This window comes from Etheostoma spectabile, chromosome 8 (assembly GCF_008692095.1).
Source record: "Etheostoma spectabile isolate EspeVRDwgs_2016 chromosome 8, UIUC_Espe_1.0, whole genome shotgun sequence".
Taxonomy (NCBI): Eukaryota; Metazoa; Chordata; class Actinopteri; order Perciformes; family Percidae; genus Etheostoma; species Etheostoma spectabile.
The window spans coordinates 18,828,528-18,833,502 of record NC_045740.1 but is presented as its reverse complement, the minus strand read 5'-3'; the positions used below and the strand labels follow the sequence as shown (position 1 = coordinate 18,833,502).

At 42.4% G+C, this 4,975-nt stretch overlaps 1 protein-coding gene across 1 annotated transcript in view; it reads right to left on the bottom strand.

Annotated features, from left to right (window-relative positions):
• cadps2 (Ca++-dependent secretion activator 2) overlaps positions 1 to 4,975 on the bottom strand; it is a 294,438-nt gene that overhangs the window by 79,533 nt on the left and 209,930 nt on the right.

Below are 4,975 nucleotides of genomic sequence, written 5' to 3'. Positions count from 1 at the left end.
AAGAAGAATGAAAAAATGAGGAACAGTGGTTAACCGAGAGCATTAGTGGATTCTTTGCTTGTACTTGTATATTTTGATTTATTATAATACATTAGATCATACTGAAAAAGATAAATAAACATTAAAGTGTTGTTAGACTTGATTTGTCCTCTTGATTATGCACAGGTAAATAAATTATGCGCCAATGAGAAAAGATGTTTGGCTCGCTAGAATGTAAACAATCCCTTTCCCCTTCTCCTTCAACTCAACTCTCATCTCTCTCTCATCTCTCCTCTCTCTCTCTCTCTCCTCTCTCTCTCTAAATTTCAGACTGCTCTTTACGGCACTTTACACAGAGTCACCACAGGTTATTCAACATCACAAAACCCTGTATGGCGGGAACTGAAAAAGTGAGGGAGGAATCCACGTTTCCTTTCTGCTACCCTTCTCCCTCACAGCCTCACGATCTTCTTCCCTCCTCTCAGGATTGAATGCTTCAGTTTTTCTGAGTTCAATGTCAGACTTCCTCACTAACCACTCCTCCTCCGCTCTTTCATGCCTCTCCTCGGCTCTGTATCTCTTCATCCTCTCTGTCTACATATTTTCCTTGCTAACAGGTGGTGAAACAATGGGCAATTGTCTCTGTGTTTCTTTTCAGAATACTGACGTTTCCGGCTGCCAGAAAGAATGGATAATATCTATTGGGCTAACCGTGCAGGAACTACAATATCCTTAAGTTCCTTAAACTACAACTTATATTTATTCATGGTAAAGTATACCATGAAAGAAATATAATCAGTTCCTACCCGTATGGACTGCATTAGGGCAAAACATGACGGCAGGTTTCGGTGCATTAAAACGAACAGCTAGCACTCAAAGAGAGAGCCAAACAGAGCATCAAGGAACAATCTAATTTCTTTCTTACCTACCGTCTTTTACCCATTTCCGTTAGTCGTCCGACTCTCGTCGTAAATGCTGATCTTTCTTCTTTTTCTCGTGAGAAATCCTATGTGAGCGCGCAACCGCACTAAAATTCCGTGTGAACGTCCGGCATATTAGTTCCAGTTTCCGTGTCATCGGCATTCGGGTTTTCGCGCAGGCATAACGGGAGGGCCAGGGCCGGTATACGCGGGGCCCCCGGTCCATGTGGCCCCCTGTCTAAAACACGCCCATGGTTACCTGTCCTCAGTAGCTTATGGCAGGGTATCATCCAGAAGCAGCTAGAATATCTGTCCAATCGAGGTGACTATGTGTACCTGGTTCCTCAGATCTCCGCAGGGTAAAGTCCAGGACAGACTAGCTAGACTATCTGTCCAAAATGAGAGACTATGGTACCTGGTCTCATATCTCTGCAGGGTAAATCCAGACAGTTAGCCTAGACTATCTGTCCAATCGAGGACTACTGTTACATGCTCCCGATGCTGCAGGGTAAATCCAGACACTAGCTAGACTCTAGTCATCTAGTAGGTTTCTGTTACTTTGAACGTACACATGTTACCACCAAAAACAAGTTCCTTCTTGAGCTGCTTTTGCAGAGTGCACCGTGGCTCTGTCCGACAAGCGCGTGTGATGTGTTTAAAGAAAGGCCAATAAGCCAAGCCAGTTTTCTACCTCCCGAAGAGCTGTGTGTGTACCGCCAGACCCAGCGCTGCGGAGGAGGATGGAGGTCTGACCTAGTTGAACGTAACTGTAGTTGATCGCATTGTTGTATGACACTAGTATGTTCACGCGTGATTCTCACACCACGTTTGTTTTGCAAACTTCATGCCGACAATTTCTTCTAAAGGGCACAAAAGGGCGTGTCTTATCTACAAATGATCCGCAACTTGCTCCACCCATAAACTGTGTGGCACATATATATATATATTATAGATAATATATGATAATACCTAATATATGGGTGGTGGTGGATCGATGGATGGATGTGCGTTATTGTCCCGTCCCAACCCATCGACTAGGCTCTTTAAAAAACTACACGTTAAACATTATCTTCAAAACACTGTGAGTCTTTTTATTGGTTTAACGTGTTTTTTTGTCAGAACGAATCAAAATAGTAAGTGTGATAGTATGCAACCACAACAGCAACCCCCAGTTTCCTCTGACAAGCGCTTTCCCGAGCTTGTTCTGCATTTTTTTCGCCGTGTCAGCCATGCGTATGTGTTGAAAAAACGTCCATCTCACCTGGTTCATTTCCGGCCGAATGGCCGGCGGGTGTCGTTGAGCCATGAATCACTCACCACAAGTGTGGAAGATGAATATCACCGATACTTCTGATCTAAGGCTGGCGACACAACGGCCGAAAGTTTGAAGGCTGTTTACCGGCGGTAGGGGGAGCGAGACACCACCATTCAACTTGAAAAATGTCACATAACCAATCAAATGTCTCTGAAATGTTCAGTTAAGGTTTCGATTAAGCAAAAAAAAGAAAACGGCATGGTTTTCCCTTTAAGCTGTACGTACACGTCTCTTATCAGGTTTTCCTTTGATGTGTAGAAGATTAGGGGAACGAATATTGGTCCTGATGTTTGGTGGTATCCATCAAAAGTTAAAGTTTTTTCATAGTCATAGTCTCATTAAATTCGGGAAAACATGTATTTTATTTTATTGTTTCCTGAGGTGATTTTTAGCTGAAGAAAACACAACAAAACCCTCTTCTACCTGATTGAGGGCGGGCAGTGCTCAGTCGTAGTTGGTTGGGACCAGAGGTCCAGGGCGGCCTGTCCAGTAGAACCCGCCGATCAAAGGTTTTTAAGGCTGATACTGTACGAAATATTTGGTTATTTAAAAATCCGATATGCCAGATATATCGGCCGAATTGATATATATTTTTTTTAAGTTCCAGGAAAACGCTAACAAACAGATGTTAACATCGTTGTTTATTATTTTATTGAGTATCACTAAAAAAGTAATCTTGTATTATTGTCACAAACAGCAACGAGGATGTCCTGAAATATTTATTAATGTTACTGATGGACAAAATGTATCAAAAATTACAAACTATGATATGATGAAACTAAAAGTCTGTGAACAAAAACGCGTTGACAAAAAAAAAATCAGTGTTGCCAACAGGGACGTTGTGTAGAGCGTCCTCTGGTGGGACAGAACCTATGCAAACGCCAATCAATAACAGGGACGTTGTAGAGAGCGTCCTCTGGTGGAGGACCTATGCAACGCCATCACTAACAGGGACGTTGTAGAGCGTCCTATGGTGACAGACTATGCAACGCCATCACTACGGGGACGTTGTAGCGCGCCTCTGGTGGACAGACTATGCAACGCATCACTACACAGGGACGTTGTAGAGCGTCCTCTGGGTGGACAGATATGCAACGCCATCATGTCCACCAGAGGACGCTCTACAACGTCCCTGTTGGCAACACTGATTTTTTTTTGTTAACGCGTTTTTGTTCAAAGGACTTTAAGTTTCATATCTTAAGTTTGTATTTTTATACATTTTGTCCATCAGAACATTAATAAATATTTTCACGATCCTCTGTTCTGTTGTGACAATAATACAAATTATCATATTATTTTAGTGAGAACTCATAAATAACTACAAATAACTGATGTTAAAATCTGTTTTGTTACGCGTTTCTGGACTTAAAAAAAAATATATACATATATCGGCCGATATATCTGCATATCGGATTTTTAAATAACCAAATATTCGTATCAGTATCAGCCTTAAAAAACCTTTATCGGTCGGGTTCTACTGGACAGGCGCCCTGATCCTCTGGTTCCCAAACCAACTCGACTGAGCTACTGCCCCCCCTAAAATACTGTAGAAGAGGTATGTTGTTTTCTTCAGCTAAAAATCAGCCTTCAGGAAAAATAAAATAAAAATAACAGTGTTTTCCCTAAATTTATGAGACTATGACTATGAGAAAAACTTTACATTTTGATGGATGACCCCTAAACATCAGACATATTCGTTCCCCTAAATCTTCTACACATCAAAGGAAAACACTGGATAAGATGACGTGCTACTTACAGCATTAAAGGGAAAACATGCCGTTTTCTTTTTTTTTAGCTTAATTGACCTTAAATGAACAGTTTCAGAGACATTTGATTGGTTATGTGACATTTTTCAAGTTGAATGGTGGTCGTCTCGCTCCCCCTAACGCCCGGGAAACAGCCTTAAAACTTTCGGCCGGCGTGTCGCCAGCCTTAGCATCAGGAAGTATCGCGTGATATCAGGTCTTCCAACGTGTGTGTGAGTGCTTCATGGCATACACGCCCCCCCATTCAGGAACTGGCTAACCAGGTGGCGATGGAGTTTTTCACACCATCGTCATGGCTGAGCCGGCGAAAAAATGCAGAAAGCTCGGAAAGCATTGTCAGAGGAACTGGGGGTTCTGTTGTGGTGTCATCTATCACACTACTATCTTTGATTCGTTCTGCAAAAAACACTTAACCACATAAAATAGACACAGTGTTTTAGAGATATGTTTTGAACGTGTATTTTTTAAATGAGCCTAGTCGAATGGTTTGGGACGGACAATAACGCCATCCATCCATCGATCCACCCACCCATATATATATATATATATATATATGTGCACACACAGTTTATGGGTGGGGCAAGTTGCGGATCATTTGTAAGATAAGACACGCCCTTATTGTCTCCTTTAGAAGAAATTTGTCGCATGAAGTTGCAAAAACAAACGTGGTGAGACATCACGCGTGAACATACTATTGTCTAATACAAATGCGATCAACTACAGTTAACGTTCACTTAGTCTCAGACCCTCCTCCTCCTCCGCAGCGCTGGGTCTGGCGAGTCCACACAGCATTCTGGGATGGGAGAAAAACGTGCTCTGGCTTATTGGCATTTCTTTAAACCAATCACAATCGTCTTGGGCCGGACAGAGCCACGGTGCCTCTGCAAAGCAGCCTCAAGAAGGAACTTGTTTTGGTGGAACATGTGTACGTTCAAAAGTAACAGAAACCTCAGATTGGACAGATAGTCTAGCTAGCTGTCTGGATTTACCCTGCA